The sequence below is a fragment of the Neophocaena asiaeorientalis genome, unplaced genomic scaffold, assembly GCF_003031525.2.
Source record: "Neophocaena asiaeorientalis asiaeorientalis breed wild unplaced genomic scaffold, Neophocaena_asiaeorientalis_V1.1 scaffold479, whole genome shotgun sequence".
NCBI classification, from domain to species: domain Eukaryota; kingdom Metazoa; phylum Chordata; class Mammalia; order Artiodactyla; family Phocoenidae; genus Neophocaena; species Neophocaena asiaeorientalis.
The window spans coordinates 2,220,606-2,246,932 of record NW_020173774.1 but is presented as its reverse complement, the minus strand read 5'-3'; positions in this window follow the sequence as shown (position 1 = coordinate 2,246,932).

Sequence of the window (26,327 nt, the reverse complement as noted above, 5' to 3'; positions counted from 1 at the left end):
ACTAGATGGCAAGCTTACTGAATTGAAAGCTGTGAACTTGTTGGACCTAACTCTGCACCCTCCACAGCACTCAGCACAGCACCTTGTCTATGGCAGGTGATGGGTTGAACACCCCTGTGAGTGAATTTGAGACCACAGGAAAGCCACTCTCATACTGCTATTTTCAACACGGTGAGTTATAGCAGAGGTGGGTGAGTCCCAAGGATAAGTGTCCAGTTCCCAGGAAGCAACAGTGAAGAACTATCCCATAAGATTGTTTTCTATGTCTGGAGTTTGGGATTAACATATACACACTACAATATATAAAATAGATAACCCACAAAGATCTACTGTATAGCACAGGGAACTACACTCAATAATTTGTAATAACCTACAAGAAAAAATCTGAGAAAGAATGTATCTCTATCTCTATCTATATGTCATCTATCTATCGATCATCTATCTCTATCTATCTATCTATCATCTATCCGAATCACTGTGCTGTACACCTGAAACTAACACAACGTTGTAAGTCAACTATACTTCAATTAAAAAAAACCCCAAAAAGCAAAAAACGATCCCAGACAAAGGCTAGAACTGTGCTATGAATCAGGCCATTAGAATGGGAATTCTGGAATGGGGCCCACTGCAAAGGCCCAGTCATTCTACCTGGGCACTCAGGTTAAGGATGGGAGAGGGACCTGGAGATTGGGAACAAGGCAGGGCAACTTGCTAGAATCAAACAAGATGTAAAAAATGAGTTTACATCTCTATCACGCAGGCCACTGCAATAACCCCCCAAGTTGTCTGTTCTCTAGTCTCTCCTGCTTCCATCTGCTTCTAGCCATCAGTCAACTGACTGAGCATCATCCTTTATCACTCTAGTTGAAAACCTTCAGTGACTCTCCTTGGCCTCAAAAAGAAGTCCAGACTCCAAAGCCCCAATGGACCGTATTTTCTACTCTCTGCTCCCTCCACCCGGAATGTTTACTGCCCAAGACTGAATCTTATTTATAATGCCCCTCCCTCCTCCACCACAATGCACTTTGCAATTTCCTCCCTAGACACCTCTTCATAGGTCTCATTCTGTCTTCCTATACCCACAACCCACTTCCTGAGCCCAATTTAAACCTTACCTCTCCCAGGAAGAACTTTCTGGCTTCCCCAGCCCACATTCCTTTTTAGTCTGACATCTGTTGAGTGTGTGCCATGTACCACGCACTGTATGTGTGTCATCTTATTTAGTCCTCCCAGTAGCTCTGTGGCTTCAGTTCTGCTGTTAATTCCAAGGGTCTGAAGTGCCTTGCACAAAGTTACAGAGCCACAAGTTCAATACTGGTATTGAACCTGATAGTTTAAAATCCAAAGCGTTGTTCTGAACCCTGCTGTATACAAAATAATCAGTTGGTCTTTGTACTTGTTATGCAAAGAATAAATAGCCTCCCCTCTCCTCTGTGACACCAAGGGCTACGGGTGCTATAAGAAAACATAGGATTTAGGGCTTATCATTTGGAGGCAACATGATAACTTATAAGAACTAGGACTCAGGAAGCCTGTCTTGTGGCTCTGTTGCTGGGTACGTCACTCAACTTTCTGAACCTGTTTTTCCCTTTGTTAAAAGCAAAATGTAACTCCTATGACTCAGACCTTGGCGAAGGTCAAGTTAAATAAAGTCATGCCACCACTCTGTAAACTGCAAAAACAAGGTGGAATTATTTTTGTTATCATTTTTATCATTACCCTCCAAAGATGAATTATGTCCGCAATAGAGTAACAGGCGGTGGATAGCAAGGGTGGTGTCCTGAATAGTAAAGGGCACAAAACAAAGGCACACAGTGGATGTTTGGAAAATTCCCTACCGTCTATTGGGGTTGGTTGGATTTTGCCAACACCCACAATCAGATCAAGATGCCTCTACTAGGAAGTCACAGACGGGGCTGACGGACAGTCTTCAAAGCATTTGTGAAGCTTTCAATACTGGACGATTCTGGGAAGAGGACCCACTGGTTTCATTAGATTCTCAGAGGCGTCCATGGTCCCCAGGAATGTGCGGAGGCAGTGGCCGAAGGAAAGGGGCTTGGCCTTGGAACCAGGCACAAGCTAGTAGCTGGAAAGAAGGTCTCTTTGACTCAGAAATGGAAGCTAGGGATGGGGAAGTACGAGGAGGTTAGCAGGAGTGGAGCCCCCAGTCCAGCTAATTTGGAGCCCACCTGGCAGGGTCCTAGACAAGTTCACCTCCAGGCCAGTGAGGGGTCTCACAGGGAAGTAGCCTTATAGCTACATATGAAGTCAGATCTGTCCTGAGATAAGACAGACTTCCAGGAAGTGGTGAGTTCCCTGTCCTGAGAAGTGCTTTGCTTAGAATGGACCGGCATAGCTTTTGTGGAACGGATTCTAGCATTAGGTGGGCTGTTGGGCTAAAAGGTCCCCACGCGTTCTTACACCTTTGAATTGTTTGTTTCTCTGATTCAAGCGTTAAGCAGTGTGTTGCAGACATGACCACTTATTGGGATACCAGTACTGTATCTACTTGGGTCCCTAAAATCCTCAGCCTGTTGTGAACTCAATTTTGTATTTTTCAGCTGGCTGTGGATGTGATTGTTTCACAGCTCCCAGTGAAGAGATCAATGTGGAAGAGAACAGACAATTTGGGCTGGGTCTCCAAGGCCATGTCTAAGGAGGAGAAAGCAGTCCTAGTGGGGCTGCCCGAGCCCAGAGCAGACCGTTCTGTGGAGCAGTGGATAGACCCTAATGTTAGGTGTTTTGACAAAAAGGGCTTCACTGTTGAATCTTTTTGGGAATTCTGGATGAAATAAAATTAAACAGCTTTTCGTTTGTTTGTTTGTTTTACTTCCTTGAACCTTGTGACTTTCCAAGAAGGGCGCACGATAGGCAGTATCTCCCTGATTTTTTTGAGCACCAACGTTCTTTTCCCCAAGGAACAATTCTCAAGGCTGGTGTTCCAAAGAATACACTAACATTGCCCAAGGCAAGTTTGTCAGATGCTCTCCATATTTTCCACCTCCCGTCTCATCCCTCCTTTCATTTTCACAACCCTTCTCTGCAGCCAGGGTGCTGTAGGGAGACATCTGGAGCCTCAAGAAGACCCCACCTCAGCCCAGCAGGATTTCTGCAAGTAGTATAGGTTTAGGCATGTAATGAATTTAGATTTAATTTGCAAGTGAAAAAGCTTGCATCCTTTTGTAGCTTACACCAAAGCTCAAATGTCTAAGCTTCCAGGGTTTAAGTCTAATTAACTGTATTTCACAGCTTATTTAAAGAAAAGAATGGAGGCATTAAAATTGTAAAAATCTAATTTTTGAGTAAATCTTTCAGTGCAAAATTAATGTCGCAGTATTAGAGCCGCCTTGGCAATATATCTCTTGTCTTCAAATTTCAAAATGAGCTTTTGCAAACATGAAATTATTCATTAGACTGTCTGGTAAAGAGATAAATAAGTGTCTCTTCAAATCCTTGATCTCCTCTTCTCTATTTAGCCAAAGACGGAGTTATTTGGCTTGAGGGCAAGTGGGTTGATCAGATTTGTGAATTTTGACAGGTAAGGAGAGCAGCGCTGGAAGCAGGAGTGTAACCAAGCAGGACCCTACGGGGCCTTCCCGGGACAGACCCTTCCCCTACATCTTCTGCTGTAGCTCCTCTCTGAAGTACCCAGGTAATAGTAACGGACGCACACTTCTTGAGTTGTTTCACAGATGCTGAAACCACCACCAGATGGAAGAAATTAACCACTGGATGATCCTGAGCCCCAGACCTACTGGCACCTACCGATCGATCATGTAAACGCCTCTTATCTCAACATCAACCAGTCAGAGGATTGTGTAAGAGCTGATCACATACTCCACGACCCTCCTCCCTCACCTGGCCTTTAAAAATGCTTTGCTGAAACCCTCAGGGGAGTTCAGGGGTTTCTGAGGTGTGAGCCACCCGTCCTCCCGGCTTGGCCCTGCAGTAAACCTTTCTCGGCTCCAAACTCTGACGTTTTGGGTTGTTGGCCTCACTGTGCACCAGGCACAAATGCATTTGGTGACAGGAGCTGTGCTTGCAGAGGGAGTTGGGCAGAGATTGAGGCCCTTCTCTGTTCCTGAGACATTGGCCCTGGGGGACAACAAAATGTCTTAGCAACTGCCCGGGGCCGGGGGGAGGAGCTGGTGACTGCTCTGACTGAAATACCAAGATTCTCAGTAGCTCCAGGTGGGTGGGCAGTCCATTCATTCTCCTAACCCAGCACCACCATCCTGTCTGGACCATCAATGAAGCAGCTTTTACTTCTGTCCCTTCTCTTAGACCCCGTTGTTGTTGCCTTAATTAAGGTGTTTGACCACCATCTTTCCACTCTCCTCCATCACCTCTTTCCCTTGAGGGTCCCACACCCCAGTCTCAACACATTCACCTCTCTGAGCCTTCTTCACACATGCTCTCAGGAAACCCAAGTTACTCAGTTACTCCTCATTCACTCGCCCTCATCAGATGCTGGATGATTTCCTCCAGGACAGGGAATGAATCCAATTCTCCTCCATAGCCCTATGGTCTAGTACAGTAGCTGGTGTATACAATAGCGCTGGCTAAGTGTTGGTGATGATGAAGGTGACTAGTGGGAGAGCAGAACTAAATGTTCAGGAACTTGGGGTTCATGTTTTTGAACCTTCCGTTTCACTTGGTAGCTGTTCCCTTTTACCTATAATACAAAGTTGGGGGAGAGCAGAGTGGGGGAGCTGAGCATCGCGTCCTCTGCCTGGAAGGGGCCATTCTGAGAATCTGTGATGTGCGGAAGGAATATCCCTGGGTAGGAATTTAGCTCTGCTTCCTATTCCTCGGGTGGATGTGAGCAAGCTACTTAACTTTTTTATTTCCTGACCCACAAGATGGGAATGATAACACCTAAATGCAGGAGTTTTGTGAGGCTTAGAGATTGCGCAAAGATGATGTGTATGCATTAACTAACACCGCTGCCTGGAACACAGTAGGCCTCCGGAAACGGTAGGCATTTTTTGGAGCCTTGTGCAATGGAGGGATGAGGTTTAAGCAAGCTAACAGTCATCGACCTGTATTTGCTTACTAATGTATCAGGTCTTTGGTTCATTTATCCATTCATTCAATACCTATTCATTTCATTTGTACTGAGTATCAGGCAGCATGCTGGGTGCTAGGGACGTGGTGTTGAATTAGACCATCACTCTCTTCCATCTCCTACATGACATTAGAATCGAGCCCTGTTTCCCACTTTCTTTGCCAGCAACCAGCCTAAACCGCCATCATCTCTTTCCTGATTTATCGCCATAGCCTCCTGGTCTGCCTACCGCTGCTTTGCCTCATTCCAATCCATTTTCGCAGAACAGACAGAGGAGTATCTTAAAGCCACTGATTACAGCCCTCAGTGGCTCCTGATTGCCCCCTGGACATGGTCCATGAGCTGTCATGGAGCTCAGAAGGCCCGGCAGGGTCCTTGCCCACCCCTTCAGCCCCATCTCTCCTTCCATCTCTGCCTCAGGCCAACTGTCCTCCCATCTCGAACCACACACAGATCCTGGAGTCTGCCCTCTGAGCCTCCCAGAGCTTTCCCCACTGCTTGGAAGATTCCTTGCCTTTCCTTATCTCATCACCCTCCTCTTGCGTCACGCAACATCTACTCACCCACGGTTTAGTTTAGAGAACTTCTCCCTGGGGGCCTTTCTCGACTCCCAGATCACTAGGGGTGCTCCTCTCAGGAGCCCCTACTTCCTGATCACGCACTCACTATGTTATCAATTATTCTCCTCACACCCATCCCACAGAGTTACGTTCAAAAGAAGCAGAAGACGGGTGTCCCAAAAGCACTGAAAAAGAATTTAAAATTTTTGTGAAGCTGCTTGAAAAATGTCAAAGGGACATTCATCCCTAACATACAGCAAACCTTTAAAAAAAAAACGCTTTCTCCACCTCTCTCCCTCTGACGCCGTCCCACCCAGTGTGGTAGCATCCCTACAGTCTCTTTGCACTCCCCCCTACGCTTTCCCAAAGGCACCCCAAGCACAGCCCTTGCTGGCTTTAATTTGTTTCACCCCTTCCTTCACCTTTCTAGATTTTCACTCACAAGTAACTCTCTTCACTTGCATTCTTACTTTTAAATTAAAAAAAGTTCAAATATTCATACAAATGCAGAACATAGTGTTAGACCCAAACGGTCTACGAGGGATTCCAACTCGCCCAAGAACCGCCAAGAGTCGAGAGCCGCTGCAACACGCAAGAGGTTTATTAGGAGCCGATGCACCGGGGTTCCCTGAACCTCACGCAGGAGGCCGATGGGGAGCCCCTAAAAGCGGAATCACATACTTTTTATAGGTTTATTTACTCATAGGGCGGGTATATTCTCACAATGATTGGGTAGATGTGGTGACTTTTGAATTCATTGGCTTAGGAACTTTTGTCCCACCTTCTGGCCGTTATAGTTGTTTGTTCATTGTGGCGGTTAGGGCGTATACCTGTTACGGGCAACTGGAAAATTACCCGCTGTCTGGAAAGTCCCCGTCAACTGAAAAACTCCAAGAATTGGTTTCGATAGGGAGAAGGAGTGGCGCTGAAAAACTCGAAGAATTGGTTTCGATAGGGAGAAGGAGTGGCGCACGATAGGGAGAAGAATTGGTTTCGATAGGGAGAAGGAGTGGCGCACGATAGGGAGAAGAATTGGTTTCGATAGGGAGAAGGAGTGGCGCACGATAGGGAGAAGAATTGGTTTACGGGAACAAGTGAGGGGGTGGAAAGTCCCTAAAGGCCCAAAGGCCCCACAATAGTATGACAAACACTCCTGCACCCACCACAGATTAAAGAGAGGTTAGCATTTGGTCCAGTCTGCTTCAGCTTTCTGCCCTTCTAATCAGCTGGTCTGGGGAGGAGGGCATGCACTCGTGACCAAGGAGAGCTCACAAATGGGAAGGGCGCTCCAGGGAATGGTGGAGACTCTGGCGAAGTAGACTGGACATGCCCCACAAACGGGCCAGCGCCAGCTGACCATGGCCCCTTGAAGAGATTCTTCTCAAGAGCAGTGACTTGGATGGCCCTGTTCACCTCCGTATTCCCGCTTGGGATGGGACCGGGCACTGGGTCGAATGAAAGAATGAAGGAAGGAAGGAATGTGGGCGGGGCATTACCAGACCTCCTGAGTTTATCAAGAGAAGCCAGGAATCTGAAAGTTAGTGAGAAATCTGAGTTATAATTGTGGATTCTATTTCAAAATTAAATAAAATTCACCATGGCCAGGTGCTTACGTTGGGTCAGGACCTCTGACCAAGCTTGCGGGCTCTAGTGTTGGTTTCAAAGGTGCACAAGGGCAAGGCCAGAGGCTGCCCAGACTTCCACAGATCCTTCCTTCTTAGAAGGCGTGGTGGGGCTGGGGGAGGTGAGGAGAGTAGCACTCACAAGCCAGTTTGTCACTGCCACTGCTGCAGGCTTCTGGAGGGCAGGTCCCGCTTACCGTAGAAGCCAGGCCTAGAACACAGTAGGTCACCGCACGTGCTGAAGGAACAGCGCGCCCGAGGGTGGGAATCTCTTGAGTACTCTGGTCCGCCCCCTCGGCTCCCTGCTCCCGACAGAGCAACCCTCCACCTGTCCCTTACCTGTGGACAGGTGGCATCCTGCCTGGTTCAGGTCCCATGCCGTGAGAGTGAGTTTCTGGCAGCCCAGGGTGGTGTGGGGTCGGGCGTTAGTCTAGTGGGTTCTAGCCCAGCTCTGCTAAGGATTGGCTGAGGGACTCTGAGAGGACACGTCCCATCTCTGGCCGCACTTGGACGTGGGGTTGGCCTCACACTGCTCGGTGCCTTCCAGCCCAATTGCCTCTGCTTCCAAGTCGGGATGGGAGGCGACCCAGGTGGGCGAGGAGGCAGCGGGGCGGGGCCAGGCCAGGGCGTGCTGGTCCTGCCCCCAGCCCTGCTCAGCAGCCCCGCCCACCATCCCCGCCCACTGGCCAGCAGGAATCCAGCTCTGGGGCCACCGTCCTCTAGGCAGCGGGGAGCCAGAGGGCTTGCTGTTTATTTTCTCAGAGAAATGTTGGTCCGATGGGAACTTCTTTGAAGTAATCACTTCTCAGAGCCAGTTAGGGTCTGGCCGCACTCTGTGGAATGATCCGGGGGGAGGCAGGGCGGGCTGATGGTTTTACTGTGACACCGGTGGTGGGCGGCGGTGGGGGAGGGGAGTGTTGTCTGGCCGTCCTGGGAAGGGGTGCAACAGTGTGTGGGGTTAATGGGTACCTCCCATGCATTCAGAGCCCCAGCTTTGCTCCTTATTAGCTGTGATCTTGGCAAGCGGCTTCACCTTTCCCAGCCTCTGTTTCCTTTTTTGCTAAAGTGGGAATATCTGGCTGCTGACCCGGCAGACGTGTCGTGAGGATGAGATGGGTGCAAAGCCCTTTGTGAAGGCAGCAGGAGGGCAAATTACTTACATCTTTAAGCTTTGGTTTTTCTCTCATCTGTAGAAAGGTTTGTATCAAGTAGAAGGCATGCAAAGTGCCTGAAACAGTAGTGAGGACTACAGAAATAGTAGTAGTACTATTATCGATGGGTGGGGCACATGGGTGTGTAGCCTGTGGCCCCAGGGGGACAAGTACCAAGTTTCCATAGTGAGAGGAAATGCCTCAAGGTACCACAGTCAGGTTTCCAGTCGGATGGGCGGTCTTGGGTTGGGGATGTGATGACAGCTGAGAGGGAGCAAGGCCCTTGCAGAATGGGGCCCAGCTGGGTCTGGTGTGAGCTGGGGAGGAGAGGGGTCAGGTAGGAGCTGGGGAACCCCATGGAGCCACCTGCTTAGGGAGTGAAGGAATCAAGGCAGGGCCCAGAGAGAAAAGACTTGGCACCAGGCATGTGAGGGGCAGATCCAGGCCCAAGCTCTGAGCTCCAGACTCTTAATCCCCGATTCTGCCCTCCACTCCCCTGTGGGACGAGCCCACACGGGCTCCGCCGGCTGGATCTCACAGCCACCTGTACCTTGTGATTGCCCCTTAGCTGGAGCTCCCCTACTGCCTCACTTCTTCTGCACACTCCCACGGGAGGACTAAATCTGGACTCCCCCCACCACAACCCCTGCTCCCCTGCGCCCCTACCCCTTCCAGGCAGCCAGAGTGGCTGTGCCTCTTCCGTACTGGTTTGAGACTTGGCCCAGGGCAGACAGGTGCCTTTGGGCCTGTAGGAGAAACATATTGGGCCATTTAAAACCATCACACTTGTAGGCTCTGGCTCCTGAGAAGCAGGATAAACAAACCTGGGCCCAAGAGGAAACTCATTCTTCTTTTTTTCCTCAAACTCATCAAAGTCAAGTTCTCAAAGCTCTACTGTCTCACAAGTGCCTTCAAATGGGTCTCATTGTTTTATTTATTGTGCTTATCACAAGTGTGGGCAGCCTGGAGATTTCTAGGCCAGTTGAGACCTCTTTCAGGGAGTGCTGACATTTCCAGGGGATCTGAATGGTCCTCAGGGTCTTTCTGTGCCTGGACCAGCCTGATTGACAGAAGAGGTTGCTAATGGAGGTTTCCCAGGTGGGTCATCCCTGCGGGGCTGGGCACACTTTGCCATCCATACTCCGCTGCCCTACAGCTGGGTCTGTGTCCAGCCAGGTTAACTTCTGGCAGGCTGGGTCTCCCCCTGGACCACCCTGGTGTGACCCTGTCCTGCTACGTAAGGCTCAGCAGCAGCACTGAGTCACTGTGACCTTTGGATGAAACAACATGCAATGAATTTAAACCAAGTGCCTACTGTGTGTGTGTGCGTGTGCGTGCGTGTGCGTGTGTGTGTGTGTGTGTGTCAGGGACTGGGGAGGTGAAGAAATAAAGGAGGCCTGCCGTGTGGTTCCCTGTGGCCCACAGTCCACTGGAGGGAGACAGAGGCATCCATCAATCACCCTGCTGCCTGGCAGACTGGGTTAAGTGCATTACTGAGGTAGAAAGTGCTGGTGGAGGGAGAGATGGATTCTGATGTGAATGGGAGGAGGACAAGACCTTTTGAAGGTCAGCAGGGAGGCAGAGGGGGATGTGTTAGGTGGAGGGACTGAAAGAGCAAAAGGCACAGAGGCAGGGAGCATAGGTGAGTTTGAGGGCTGAATGGTATCGCAGAAGAAATGTTAGCGAGTCCAAGCTCGCTCTGCTCACTGCATGACAGGCCAATAAATCGGGAGACGAGGTGTTGAGGTGTTTCTTTATTCAGAAAGCCGGCAGAGCGAGAAGATGGCAGACTAGGGTCCCCAGAAAACCATCTTATTGGGGTCTGGATGCCAGTTTCTTTTATAAAATCAGAGAGGGAAGTAAAGTAAAGAGGCAGAATAGAGAGGGAGAGGTGGGGAGGAAGTAAAAAGGGGCCATCAGTCTTGCAAAACATCTCCTGGAATGTCCAGCCTCAGGGAGGGGATGTGTTAATTTCTCCTTTCTTGCAGCCAGCCATTCACAGGTAGGTAGGGTTCCCTGAGGCAGGCCATTATGTCTGATTGTAATAACAAAAGCAACGAAAAGCAAAGGCTAGTCAAAGAAACAGATCCAACATGGAGTCAAAATCGGCTCTTCCCGGTTAGAGAAAAAGATGTCCAGGGATGGGCAGTGGGAGCCTGGATTGGGCCCGATCACAGAAGGCTCAGCTTTGCTTTGGAGGAGACTGGAGTCCTCTGCCGGTCTTTGAAGAGCATTCCTGGGGTGGCTGTGCTCCCAGTGCGTGCACGGCTTGACACCATGCTAGGGCCATGTTCTCAGCGGTCCCTGGAGGGTTTGCTGAAAGAGGGGTGGCTCTCCAGTTGGAATTAAACAGTGTCTGGGCGTGGAGCAGGGGTTCTCTGGCCATGGGCTTTGTTGGACATCTGGCTCCTCCCATCGTCTGGACAGCTGGGAGAAAGGCACGCTGTGGAGAGATTAATCTTCAGAGCACACTCCTGCTTGCTCTTGAATGGGCTCAAAGTGGGTCCACATGTGTCCTTCCAGGCGCTGTGGAGTGGCAGCAGATAGAGCCAAGGCCAGCTATGCAATCTTGGCTAACCCCCCACCTCTTTGAGTCTGGCTGTGATCTTCGCAATGTGGTCGATATCACCTTTTTTGCCAACATGAGATAATATATAGAGAAGTACTTTGAGAGCTGTATTATCCAGGTGCAAAGTATTATATTTTTTCCTTTCCTTTTGTAATCCTCTCATGGATTCTCAGCCTGCCCTGTGATTGAGCCAGGACCAAAGCTCTATCTCTTTCTATCTGTTATGGAGGGCAGATTGGATCATCTCTATGGCTTTTTTTTTGCAGTACGTGGGCCTCTCACGGTTGTGGCCTCTCCCATTGCGGAGCACAGGCTCCGGACGCGCAGTCTCAGCGGCCATGGCTCACGGGCCCAGCCGCTCCGCGGCATGTGGGATCCTCCCGGCCCGGGGCATGAACCCGTGTCCCCTGCATCGGCAGGCGGACTCTCAACCACTGTGCCACCAGGGAAGCCCCACCTCTATGTTTTAGCAATTCCAGGAAGCAGAGGCTGGAGAGGTGATGAGGCTTGGGCTTGGTCAGGCAGTAACGAGCAGAGTGGCTGGGTTTGGACTCAGGAGAACATGCTAGAAAGTAACAAGGAAGATTTTTATGTCATCCTGGATATTGTTTGACATCATCAAAGCCATCATCATCATCTTCTTCATCATGACTTCCTGGCTGCCGAATGCCCTCGTGCTCCTCTTGTCCCTTTGGGATCCTTTATTTCTCTATTCTGGATGGTTCAGTTGATATTTTCTCTCTCAGGAAGCTTGCCCAATCTCCCTAGGTGCCAGGGGTCTCTCATCTCCCACGGCACTTGTTCACCTCTCTCTCTCCTGGTACTTTACACTGAGCTCTGTATCACAGTCATTTGTGGAGACTTCCTTTCCTTCCTACTGGGTTTAGGTTCCTCAAGGGAAGGTCTCATGTCTTTTGGACCTTCGTGTCCCCTTGTCAGCATTCCTTGTACCCCAGAAACCTCTGTGAATACCGGAGGGATTAGAGCCAACTGTCTTCAGGGAGGGTCTGTGAGACCCAGCGCTCGGCTGGATGCTGAGGCATGTCCTCCAGAAGCTGGTTTTCTAAGGCAGCTCTGCACCTGCTCAGTCCTGCAAAACGCATGTTCTGCTGATACAGGACTAAGGACTGGCCAATCCAGGTCTCCCTGTCAGTCATTCCTGCACCCCTGCCCTGAGCCGCGGGCTGGGCCTGGGTTCCTTTGCGCCTGAACCATTTCATTCCCTTTGTGAGGATGGAAGTGAGGCCTGCCTGGGCACTCAGGGGCAAGGGAGAGAAAAAGGGCTGGAGAGGATGGAGGGGGATGTGGGGAGTTGGGGAGGAGACCGAGGGGAGTCAGTATGGGGTCCCAGCTTTCCCCTGAGGAGTCCCAAACTCCTGCCCAATCCAGAGACATGAAGGAACCATTTTTCCATCCTTCTTGTTTCGGGCCCTCATCAGCCCCCGAGTGCCTTCTCTGTCCTGGAGAAATAATGGCTTGTCAGAGAGACACGATTATTACTAATTGCTAGATTGCTTTGCACCTGTTGTTCCCAGACAGGCAAGGCAGGGCCTGTCTCTGGAGGGGCCTCTGGGTGACCTCTTCCTGGAGAGGGAGAAGCCAGCGCAAGGAGATTGAAGGAGCGAGAAAGACAGGCCACCGTCCTCTTGTCTCTCCTGGTTTACAGCTGTGGCCCTTTCAGGATGATGGGTGGGGAATCTGGGTCTGGGATTATGAGTCACGCTCACACACGAAGACGGCAAATACTGACAAATAAAGCACCCATGAAATCATTCACACTCACATAAAAGTACCTGTACGTGCAGCCGCTACATGCTCCGTGAGCCACATGTATGAATGCAGCTCCTCAGCGATCAGTGGACACATCAGTAACCACAGACGGGCAGGCTCCACGGTCCGGCTATACGGCTATAATCGTTGCCCGCACACAGATACTTTGTGTCCGGGATGAACAAAAGTCTAGAGATTTGAGGGTGATAATTAACTGCATCCCTCTTCCTACCAATTTCCGAGTCAAGCAAAATATAGGCAGAGAGTGACCAAAATATTCCTGTATTTCATCTCTTTTTTAAGACACATGTTTTCACATTTCTGAATTTGGGGTGTGTTTTACACTTGATAGCACATTAGATTTGTTGAAATACCAGCTCTATTGCTAGCAAAGTCCACACGGGCTTCCTACCCCTCCCTCCTGTGTTGAGGTGGCCCAGAGTCACAAGCCAAGTACCCAGACGGCAGCAGGCCTCCCTGCTTCCGGGCAGAGCCTGGCGAGCTTACCCTGCCAAGGAGGGGAGGGTGTATGCAGTCCATGCTGACCCCGCTATGCAGGCTCCGTGCCCTGGTCTTTCCCCAGTCTTGCCAATTAAGTCAAGAGAGGAGTGGGTCGGGGAAGGGAGGCAGGTGGAGAGGAGGGCAGATTTCTTCCCACTGCTTCCTGGAGGGCAGAACTTCCCATTGTGTGAGTAGGGCAGGAAAACAGGAAATGGTTTTCCCTTTGAGATGGATACATCCGGGTACCATGAATGGGGTGAGTGGGCAAAAACAGATGCAGACACCCTCAGATACAATGATTTGCGTGTTCAAGTGTGTATTACACAGCAGGTTCCGGTGGGCGAGGAAGACTTGTAAGCAGCTACACCTGTGTGGTATCCACTGTCAGGCAGACACGGAGCCTCAAGTGCCCACGCCCACATGCGTGTACACAGGTCCTCACGTGTGGGCACGTTTGGATGCAGGTGCCCGTACTGTGTAGCCCTATTTCCTGGATCTTGGCCAGCCTCGTCCTTCAGGGATCCACAAGCCATCTGACAGCGGAAGACAGAGTGTGCAGATCTGCTCAGAGGCCACCTTATAGAGTCCCTTTAGCCAGAGGGCTGCTGTGGGCTGAGTATGGGCAGAATGGCTGTCATCCAGCCTGCGACTATGGTCGTTTCTTCCCTCTCACAGTAGGTCACCTGAGTCTGGTCCTCTTGCTGTAGGCTCTCAGCCTCGCGGGGGGACTCCTGGACAGATGTGCCTGCCCCCACGGTCCTGACGCCTGGGGGTAAGTATCCCCTGCCCCCCTCAATCCTCCTTGAACCTGCCCTCTGCAGGCTTCCCTGGCATGCCTCCACAGGAAGACCTGGAGACTGTCTGGTTCACTTCGGTATTGTCCAGTGGAGGAAACCAAGTCTTCTTTAAAGGAAATTGTGGTGTCACCTTTATTTTAGCTCCTCAAACCCTGACTCTCTGTATAGATTCCATCATCAGGCACAAGCTGGTAGCTGTCCATGCCTCCCTGTCATTTCTAGACTCTGCTTGCCCGCTTCTCCTTAGACTGGAAGCAGCCCATGAAGAGGGGCCATGCCTTCTAACTTAATTATGAACGTCTCTCAGCCAGTTTAGAACTGGCTTTTGGAGATCGCCTAGTCCAGCCCCCATATCGTACTGATGAGTTTCCTGAAGCCCAAAGAGAGGAAATGATTTGCCTAGAAGGTCAACACACCTAACCAGGGTCTAAGACAAACTCCCAGCCTCCTCTGTGCACAGCTCTGAGGTTAGACAGTTAACTGTGAGATGTTCATCTGTGTGGACTCTATGTATATGTGTGTGTATCTGTGGTGTTAGTCGTACATGGGTGGCTACCTTTGTGTGCTCCTGTGTAGGGGCTCCTGTGTATGGTGTGTTTCCATATGTGGGAAATTATGCGGATTTTCATGGGAATGCTCTGAATGTATTGATGTGAATTCTGTGTATAAATGAGCTTATGCATCCATCTACATATACCTAATTATGTATCTACCATGGGTCCTGGTATAACATCCAAATGCATCTCTGTGTATCTAAGTGTGTCTACCCTTTCATAGATCGCCATACATGTGTGTACCAGTTCATCCTTATCTATCCTGGGCAAGTATGCGCTGGCTGTGTATCCGTTTATATGTACCTCCGTGTTTGCACATCCATGTTCTTGCATTTCCGATGTGTACCTGACCTCGGTATCCAGCCATGTAAATGCTACCTGTGTTTGTGTAACAGATGGGTCATGCGTTTGTCTCCATAGAGCTCCGGCATTTCCTGCCTGCACTCGGCACGCTCACCTTTGTGAGTCAGGCAGCGTGAGACCTTCTGCTCAGTCGTGGTTCCTGGGGGCAGCCCAGCTCCTGGCGCTGTCTGCCTCATTGGTCACTGGACCAGCAGCCTGTGTATTTCCACTCAAGGAAAGGTCACTTGGACCCCTGTGTAGGCTCAAATCATGTAACCTTGAATGTTTCCTCTCCTGCGGGGACTGTTCAATTTCCAGCCTCTCTGGGGTCCCGTTTGTGTGATGTCAGGTTGAGAGTGAGACTGCGGCCTGGTACAGTCTTCCCAAAGCAGTGTGACTCGTGCTGCCCAGGAGGGCAGCTCGCTGGGCAGAACTTTCCATGAGCTCGGAGAACAGCTCCTTTCCCACAGGACGGCCTCAACTTCAGCATTACGGTCAAAGCCTGCTGGAGACCATGAAGTCCAACCCTCCCATTTTAGGGATGAAGGCACTGAGCCCAAGGGAGCAGAGGGGACTTATTGTGGCCTACACATTTACTCCTGGACTCCTGGTCCAGTGATCTTTCCCCTGTTTACACCAGGCTTCCTGGGGCAGATGGCTAGTGGTCCAGCAAAGATTCCTGTTTCCCTTCTACAGTGCCGAGTTGTCATGGAAAAAGTCCCTGTTCATACAGGGACCACTTTTCCATCACCCCTTGCATCTACATGGGCCATGTGACTGAGTTCTGAGCACGGAATATGAGTGGAAGAGACTGACATATGCCAGCTCCAGGTCTCGTTCACATATTCTCTTGGTCTCCCCCATTTGCTGGCTAGAAGTGACGGCCCAGGGTGACCAGGGAGTAGCCGCACGTTGATGGTGGAAAAGTTTTTATTGGTCTGGGTCCTTGAAGGAGAGCGCTTCCCCAGGAGAGGAAGAAACACAACTTCTGTCACGTTAAACCACTGAGATTTTTACGTTTATTTGTTACAGCAGCTAGCATTACCTTAATACGCTGCCTCGTCTATTTCAGGAAGTGACCCTTAAGAAAAACCTCCCAAGTCCCTTCTCACTGTCACTGTCTTTAAATCACAGGATACCAAAATGAGGTTTCTTCTGATCACCCAGAGTAGCCCAGCCCGAGAGGAAGCCCCAGTCTCCATGGCGACTCTTCCTGTGGTATGTAATGAAATTAATGGATGCACTCATTACAGTAATTCTGGCTGTCCTTTGAGCAAATTTCACTCTTCAGAGGGATCACTGGCTTTTACTCATGAGGCCTGAGAATTATCCTTTAAAACTGCAGATAGAATCGGATCTCCTCGCCACCTCAGCCCACGGGGCCGATGGCTTTGCCCCTTGGAGGATGGATCAATGTGACCTCAGTGACCAGGAGCTCACACTTGATTTTCCCTCTTCAAATCCTCTCCCAGTTCAGGACCTCTTCCTCTTCCCAAACGCTTCCCAAGATGAGTGCTCTTCCCCACCCCAGCCTCATGAGTTGCAGGGAGTAGGTTCTGTTGCTGCAATCTGGATCAGTGCTAACGATCCCATTAAATGCTTCTGGGGATTTCCCCCAAGCTAAGTCCTCTGAGCGGGCATCTATGCCATCCTTGGAATTTCAGCTCTGCTAGAGTCAGAGGCAGGGGCACAACCTATGAAACCATATGGTAGTGCGAGAAGGCCAGCAGCCAGACGATCACCGGGACCTGCTCGGTTAGCAGAAGTCCTTAGCCAGTGAGTGTGCTGCAAGCATGCACAGAAGGCATGCCGCACTCCACCTTCCGTGCCTCCTTATTGCTAAGGCCACAGGCTTAACTCTTCAGCCTGCCATTCAGGATTTTCACAACCAGGTTCCACTTTACCCCTTCTCTGGCCACGCATCCCCCTCACAGCTGCACACCTGGGACACAGCACCTCCTCAGGAATGCTTTGAGTTTTTATATCTGGAGTCTTTGCTCATGCCTTTTCCTCTGCCTGGAATACCTTTTCCCTCTTATTGGCTTGTTAATTTCCTTCTTATTCTTGTGGACCTGGCTCTTTGTCACTTCTTCCGTGAAGCCTTCCTTGACTTTTTACCCTCCCATTTGGATCACACGTCACCAGAGAGGACTGGCAGCTGTTGAGACTGAGATGAGATACTTGAGGTCAGGGAACAAGTCTCCATTATCCTTGAGGGCAGCAATCATCTCCCAGGTCTCTTGTCAGTCTCCCAAATTCTAGGCCTCTTTGTCCCCATACACATCTCTTTCCACAGACCCACTTTGGAGGAGGGAGACGAGGAAGGAAGGTGGGCAGGAAAGTAGGTGGAGGAGGGGAGCTTACTCCTGGACCAAGGGGATAGATAGGTGTAGAAACGTAAAGGTCAAGTACAGATCATTGGCTCTCAAATCTGGCTGCCAGTTTCCATTACTGGGAAGCTTCTCAAAAATACTTTGCTTGAGTTTTAACCTGGAGCAATGAAACCACTATTTTTCATCTAGGATTGCGAATCACTGGCCAAAAGTATTTCTTAAATATTTAATGCTAATCATTGAGGATCGCCTTCAGAATGCAAATTATATTGTGAATCCCTGAATTGGAGAAATAAAACAATTTACATTTAAGTAGCCCTTTCAGTTTACAAAGCACTTACACAGTGTGTGATTACATTTGCTCCTCCGAGGTAGGTAGGCACAATTGCTATTATCACGCTCATTTTACAGTTGAGAATCTAGGGAAGGAGGTCGAGAAACCTTGTAAAGAGAGATGATGTTCCAGCCGAGTGATGGAGAAGATCCTACATCCCCTTGGCCAGTTGTCCAGGGGATTAAAGGCACACAGCTGAGAAAAGCTAGTGGTTGGTATTTGGTAAAAGAGAGAGAGGAAGCAAAGAATACTGAGTACAAGTGGGTAGGAACAGAGACAGAGGCAGGAGGATAAAAGATGACAACCGATATGTGTGGATGGAGACAGAGCCGGCTAGAACAAATAGCTCAATAAATAAAATAGAAAATGCACAAGTGGTTTTAGTGGATGGAGAGCTGTCTTTAGAATCAGCTGAGGAACCTGGGCTTCTATCAAGGGCCAGAAAGGTGGGACAGAGAAAAGTCAAAGTTTTCCTAGAGAATCTACATTGGTGAGGAAGATGGAGTTAAGACCAGAAGCCGAAAGGAATATACCAGGATCCCGAAGAGAAAGGATCTGGCTTTTCCAGGGACGTAAAAGAGTGAGAAGGTGGCAGCATGGTGAGAGTCAGAAGAAAGGAGGGGCCTCAGAACATAGGCAGGGGGTGTGTTGAGAGCAGGGTCTGAGGGAGGCTTAGCAAAGTTCTCCGAGGAGTGGGAACCTGGACTAGGGCGGCACATCACTGGGCATCCTCGGTACCCTGAAGCCCCTGTGCTTGCCCCAGATTCAGCTGTGCAGCCTCACTGCAGGGGTGAGAGAGACAGGGGGGCACAGCAGAGGGATGCCTGGGCTCCCTTAACTGGGAGGTGGGGTCATGCCCACAGGTCTGAGCCCCTCGGTAGGGTACACAGACTGAAGTTCCCGGGGAAGTGACAGGTAGATCACTAGTTCCTCTATAACGCAACAGGCATGGTCCTCTTGGGCAACATCTCCGCCCCACCCCGCCTGCCCCGCCAGACTTGGGTCTCTAACAATAAACAGGCAGCCGGGCTGACGTGTCCTCCCTCACCACCTTCCGGTCTTATCTTCTTTTTAACGAATTCTGAATCATAATGAAAATTTTCCTTGGATGTACTGTATGTCTGACAGTCAAATCACTACTAAATCAATTCTTTGCAATCAATGTTTTTCTAATGAATTTTGCATTTCTAATGGCGGGACCTGACAGTATCTGTTTATTTCCTCTCTTGCCCTTGGCTCGCTCTCCTGCCTCCTTGTTTGAAGCAAATGGCAGAAGAGGTTGCAGGAGCCACATAGCGGGTCTGCTGCAGTTTTTCTTTCTCAGCCCCACCCCCCCCCTCAGTTTCTCCTGGTCCTTTTCCGCAGTGTCCCTCACTGGGAAACCCAATGGGGTGTTTCTGGAGTGATTAGAATGATTTAAATAGCCCTGCTAACAAAGTTTGTCAGGAAAAGCACCACAGCCCATCAGGGCTTCTTCTACACCTACTACATCCTGGACCAGGAAGGTGTGGACAAGACATGCTGGGCAAATGGAGGGGGGTCTCTCCCCTCCACCCCCATACCACTCCTCCAACTCTCCTGAGCCCCCCTGCCTCCCCGGACCCCCACAGTGAGCACAGAGGTGGTATTGGATTAGGCACAAAGTAATTTTTCATTTCAGACTTTCTGTGGGATTTCCTCACAAAAGAACATACCTATTAATAACATAAACATTGTGGAGGAGTCAGAACAATGACTCCCAGACCAGGGCTGGTTCCTAAAGCCCAGATTCCTAAATCCATAAATGAATGAATGAATGAGGACAATAAGGACCTAGAGGCTAGTGTTCCAGAATTTACCCACTGTAGTAGACCCAATAATACTCCACCCCCTTCTAAGCCCTGGAACCTGTGAATATGGAATTAATCATCTGACCTTAAGATAAGGGGAGTAGCCTGAATTATCCAGGCAGGCCCAGTGTAGTTATAGGAGCCTTAAAAGTGGAAGAGGGAGGCACAAGAGGAGGTCAGAGTGATTCCATGTGAAAAGGACTCAGCCTGCATTCCTGGCTCTGAAGATGGAGGAAGCCAAGGAATGCAGGTGGCCTCCAGGAGCTGGAAAAGGCAAAGAAATGGATTCTTCCCTAGAGTCTCCAGAAGGGAACACAGTCTGGCCAACATTTTGGTCTTAACTAGTGAGACCTCTTGCAGACTTTTGACCTCCAGAACTGTAAGATAATAAAAGTGTGTTGTTTCAAGCTACTGAGTTTGTAGTAATTTGTTACAGCAGAAATAGGAAACTAATACAGAAGTATGTGTGCTTCTCAGGTGTCCTGAATCTGACTGATGTGATGGAGGGAAGGCTGAGGTACACTATAATGGATTTTAATTGAGCACGAAAGCGCTGTCTTTAATAAATGTATGTGCAAAACACAGTAAGAGCTCAGGAAAGGGGCATGGCAGGTGTGGGGAGCATCTGAGCAACTCATTGATAAACTCAGTTCATTCGCTGATGGGTCTTGAGGCAGCCAAGCCAGTCCTCTCCTCTGGGCCCATCACTGTCCTAAGGAAGGGAGAGTGTCCTTCTCCCCTCTATGGACCATCCTCTGCTTCTGCCTTCCACCCCCACCCTGGTTAAGAGCAAAGTCTTTGCAGCGAGTCAGGTTGAAGTTTGAATCCTGGCTCTGGCACTTACCAGCTGGGTGACCACAGGTAATTTGCTGAACCATCCTGAGGCTGATTTCTCCGTCTTTAGAGGGTATGTAATGACTAACCTCTGAGGGTTGTTGTGAAGATGACGCATGTCAAGAGCTTAGTACACGGCGCGAAACGAAAGCTCAATAATTTTATGTCATAACACCATATCATCATGACAGCCTGCCCTATGGTTTCTCATGTGACACCTCCTCCATCCTCGTTCCCAGCTGATGACTTTGCTTCCTAGTTCATTGGGAAAATTGAAGCAATCAAAAGAGGTCTTCCACAGACTTCTACCACCGCATCTACCCACCTACAAGCATCTTCCCACTTCTCCTCTGCCCTTCCCATATGCTACGTGGATGAACAGTCCATACTCCTAGCTAAAACCAGCTCTTATACTTGTGCGTGCATGAGAGCCCTATTCCTTCTCCCCTCCAACAATTCTTCCCTCTCTTATACTTCGTCAAGTTTTGCCTCTGTACTGGACCGTTCCCATCTGCACAAAAACATACTCTTCTCCAAGATGAAGAAAACCCTCTCTTGATCCCACCTCTATTTTACTGCCTATATCTTTGTTTCTTATTGCATCAAAACTCCTAAGAAGAGTTGGTGCCACCCAGGAAGGCCTTTCACCCACTACTGCACTGAAACTGCTCTTGTCAAGGCAAATGATGACTTCTTATTGCTAAGTCCAGTGGACAGGTCAAGCAAGATGCAGACTGAACACTACTGCTGACACTCTGATTCAGGTGGTCACACCTTCTGCCTTGAATTCCCACGTATGACAGTCTCTGGGTTTTTCCTCCTGTCTCGCTGCTGATTCTTCCTCACTCCCTTTGCTTTCTCATCTCTTCTCCTAGGTCTCTCGCTTAATGTTGGGCTTATTGTGAACCCAGGGCTCACTCCTTGGTCCTCTTCTCAATATACTCATTTCCTTGGTGATCTCACCTTGTCTTATGACTTGAAGTATTGGCTATATACTGATGACACCAAAGTTTACCTCTCTCCCAACCTTGAGACTTGCATATCCAACGAGCCTACTCTGACCTAGTTAGAAGTATAAAATCTCCCCACATTTGCTTAAATTCTGATAGACTCGGATTCAACGTGCCCCAGATAGAACTCCTGACCTCTCCTCCCTTCCTGTTCCAAATCTGCTCTATCGACAGCCTTCTCTATCTCCTGATGATGACTACAATCTTCCAGTTGCTTAGGTCAAAAAACCTGCCAGGAAATAAACTACTTTTGGCTTTTCTTTTAAAAAATATATGGAATCTGACCAGTTCTCGTACCTCCACCTTGAGTCACTCCAGTAGCCTCGGTAGGTTTCTCTGATTCTGCTCTCCCCCTATTCCCCACATGGAAACCAGAATGATCCTTTAGAGGCTACGAAAGACCATGGCATCCCTCTACTCAAAAGCCGGCAGCGGCTCCCTATTCCTCTCAGAATTAAAGCTGAAGTCACTACAATGACCCCACCCAACCCCCTTTCCTTATATCCTGTTACCCTTACTGTACCTTACGTTGATCTAGCAGCACCGACCACTTTGCTGCTCCCCAAGTCCTGCCCTGTGGTCTTTGCTCTAATTATTCCCTCATCTGAAAAAACTCTTTTTCTAGGTATTTGCTTGGCTAATACTTCCATTTCCTCCAACTCTTTGTTTCAACCTTCTCAATGAGCCCAGACTCACCACTTACTTAAAAATTGCAAAACCTCACTACACCTACAGTCCCCATTACCTTCCACCATATTGATTTATTAAAAAAAACATGTCTATTGTTTGTTTGCCTCTGTCTGCTAGAATGTAAGCCCTATCAAAGGAGAATTAACATCTGTCCTCTGATGTATGCCCAGCATCTAGAACAATGATCAGGTACATGTAGTCTCTTTGTACCTGTTGAATGAATTTGCCAGGATGATTCTCTGAATCTTCTACACACATCTTTCCTTTTTATTTCTTATTATCCTTTGCCAGGGCTAGGAGTGGTTGGAGGCAGTGAGTGTTCACACACAGAGTTTCTCTCAATGTTTCTTTCCCCCACTGACCATCAACCTTTATGGATCAGTTGATCCACCCAATTCAGGTATTTTATCTCCATTCAGTGTATGCTCTTCCCCTAACTGGGTGTTCACTGCCTTAAAATTAGGGGCAGCCTTGGTAATAGAACTGCTTGAAAATCTTATAAGTGCACATCTGATGTCCACCCCGTGGAATAAATAGTCAGTGTCTTTCCTTTGATGCTCACAACCAAATAGGTTTATGGAACTTCTATCCAAGGCTGGGGCCCTGATGGAAATCTTATTGTCACTACCTGTTTGCAACCCAAACACACTGGGAACTCCTTAAGTGCAAGGATGCTCAAAGGCTCTGTGGACCAAGGAGGGTTGGAAGGGCCTCTACAGAGTATGAAATCCTCTTGATGCTCCATTTCTTACATAAAAGGGAAGAAATTGATCAGCTCCCCAGAGGGTAAGGAAGGAGGAAGACTTCCTGGAAATTCCAAGAATCTGAGAGTTGAAATGGACCTTAAATCGAATCTTGGACAGTCTTTTACCAGGTACAGAGGGTCCCATCCACAGCGCCCAGCCTGCTTGACCATCCAATGATCAGGAACTCTTGCATCTCACAGTCCTCCCATCTCACGTTGGGGGCGACAGTTCTGGTTGTTAGAAGTTCTTGCACCATTGAAATAAGGCTTCTGGTAACTTCCACACTTCCCGCCTGGTGTGTCTTGTGGAGTCACATAGTAATAGTAATAGTAATATGTCATCATTTGTGGAGACTTGACTTTGTGCCTTTCTCTGAAGATCTGTGTTAGCTTTTGGGTTAAATGAGTTAAGAACAATTATACCTATTTTATAGATGAGATAACTGGGTACAGAGAACTCAAGAAAGTTGCCCTAGCTCGCTCACCTGGTAAATGGCAGAGCCCAGGTGAATTTGAACCCAGGGAGCTCTGGCTCCTGAGCTGGCCTATTTAACCTCTACACTGTCAGGCAAATCTTGACTCCTCACTCCTCAGCCTGTCTCATGTTTGAAACTAGCTGTCATTTGTTCTGGGTGAAACACTCCCAAAGTTTCTGTCGCTGTTTCTAGACTCCTTGGTATCCTAGTCACTGTCCACTTCCCCTTTTAAAATGAGCTAGTAAGAGCATAGCCCGATGATGATCCAGATGGGTTCCATCAGGGTAAACTACCCAGGAGCTTTCGTTTCTCCCTTTTAATTGTGCACTTTTTAGATTTCTTTCCCTTCCTAGCAGCTGTATCACCATATTGAGCTTGTGGTCAGCTCAGACCCCAAGATCTTTTTCTCATGGCTCTCTGCCAAGCCAGAGCTCCTTTATCTTAGACTTGTGCAATTGATTCTTTGAACCTAAATGTAACTTAACACGCCTGGATTTCATCTGCGTGGTTTTGGCTTGTGTTCTAAACTACTTAGTCAGATTCTAGGTCTGCCATGCAATTAATTTCCCTAAATTTTGCCATATACAAATTAGGTAATCATCTTTTCTCAACCTTCATGTATGCCATTGATAAAAATATTGAATGAGACAGAAGATGGGTCTTGGACTTCTTCTCTGGAGAGAGATCTTCTACTCAGGAGCCTTGAAATGGAGACATTGTAATTTTTGGCTTCACGATTCCATATTAATCCTACATTGAATGCTTACGATATTTCAGGCAAAGTACTAGGCACTAAAGAAACAGTGGTCAAGTCAAAAATCCTTGCTTTCACAAAGCACCTCGTGGCATTGGGGTGATGAGCACATAGACAAATAATAGTAACATCTAAGTAGTCCATCTAGAAGCACACAGGTGGGAAGCCAGCCTAGGGGCACCTCACTCAGCTTGGTATACTTGAGTTAGGACTTAAAGAAGGAGATAGACTTACCAGGATTGGGGTGCTGGGAGGGGGTGGAGATGAGCCTCAAGGGGGTACTTTTCATTGCATAATGTAGTCACTGGGGTGACATCAACCTTTTAACTCAGTCATCCTTTCTATGTTGTGACTCATTCTTCAACTTCATTTCCTCTAAATTTAGAATGATAGCCCCCAGTTCAGTGGTACCTGTGGGAGCGTGTGTGTGTGTGTGTGTGTGTGTGTGTGTAGGTGTGGAGAGTGATGGAGATAAGAGCTGGAAGGGAAGAGAAGAAAAGGAAAGGCGTCAAAATTTCCTCTTCTGAATGGAGGGAAGGGGGTGTCAGATGCAGAAGAGGTTGGGGAGAGGGCAGTGTGGTCTGGGCCTGTACTTTGGGAGAATTTGCTGGGTGATATTGTACATCCCCCCAAAGTGGAGAGATGGAGAGACTGAGCTGGGGTAGAGGGGTGGGTGGAGTACGGGAGAGGCTGGATATTTTCACACTCAGCCCAAATGAGCTTTTATCCATGGCTTCCTTGCTTAATTTAAGGGTTTCAAGTCCCAGGTCATCAGACACACTTTTATTTCTAAAAGACACTGAAGTCACTCCAAAGACAGCTGAAGATGACTTTTGGATTGCCTGGGCCACAGCTCCTTTGACTTCTTCTGGCACTCGTGCCTCCGTTTCCTGCGGGGCGATTGTTACTCCAGGCTACCACAGATCACGTCTGGACCAAGAAGGAAACTGGATGGGAAGGCTAGGCAGCAGTTTTTACCCGCTAGCTCTGAAACCTCAGCTGGGTGTTAGAGCTCTCTAATTCATGCCAAAGGTTGCTCCTTGCAATTTCTCTTTTCCTCCCCTTTCCCCTGCTTTCCTCCCCCACTGGGAGAGGAAAAGCAGCTATGCTTATGGAAAGATTGATTAGTTAAGCAAGTCAATTATATCTCTTGCCGAGAGCAACTGTATATTAAGTAATGCAGCAAAAATGACTGTCTGTACGGATCCATTTTGTTGAGCAGCTGTTCCAGAGACCCAGAAAGAGAAGACGAAGGTTAAAATCTAGTAATAGTCTTCACTCCCCATCTCACCCCACCCTATCATACCTGGCCCTCCAGGGGCTTCATTTATTATGAAACGGAATAAGGCTGGGTAATGAGCATGCTGGCGGCCTGCTCCATTTTGCGGGAAAACTCTCCCATCATGCCATGGGCTCCTGGGCCTCCATCAGCTCTGGCCCTCCTTCTGCCTTCCTGCCACGGGGGAGTTGACTGATGCCTGCTCAGAAGCTTGCCTCAGTCCTCCCAGCCCAGTCCAGCAGCTCTGACAAGGTGGAAAGACTTCTAGTTGTAGACTCTGGAGACCTGGATTCAAGTACCATTATTGAATGTCTGATCTTGGCTAAGTCTTTTAACCTTTCTGAGCCTTAATTGTCTCATTAGTAAAATGTAACAAAATTTAAATGAGATAATGCGTATGGATGAAATTTGGGGTCTATACTCATTAGTTTGGATATCATTACACTGAGCAAAGAGGAGAGGATGAGGGGAAAGCAGCTGGGCGGGGCCTCCGGCTGGTTCAGCCAGAAGCACTGAAAAAGACCTTTGCACCTTTGCATGCCACTTGTAATCAGTCTATACTTTCTTTTTTCTTCTAACTGAAGTATAGTTGATTTACAATGATGTGTTAGTTTCTGGTGTACAGCAAAGTGATTCAATTTTTTATATATATGTATATTCTTTTACATATTCTTTTCTATTCTGATTTATTACAGTATATTAAATATAGTTTCCTGTGCTATACAGTAGGAACTTGTTGTTTATTTTATGTATAGTAGTTTGTATCGTCTAATCCCAAACTCCTAATTTATCCCTCCCCCACCCCCTTTCCCCTTTGGAAGCCATATGGTTGTTTTCTATGTCTGCGAGTCTGTTTTTTTTTGTAAATAAGTTCACTTGTATCGTATTTTAGATTCCAGATATAAATGGTATCATATGATGTTTTTCTTTGTCTGACTTACTTCACTTAGTATGATAATCTCTAGGTCCATCTATGTTGTTGCAAATGGCATTATTTCATTCTTTTTAATGGCTAAGTAGCATTCCATTGCGTGTGTGTGTGTGTGTGTGTGTGTGTGTGTGTGTGTGTGTGTGTATCACATCTTCTCTATATCTATTTATCTGTTGAT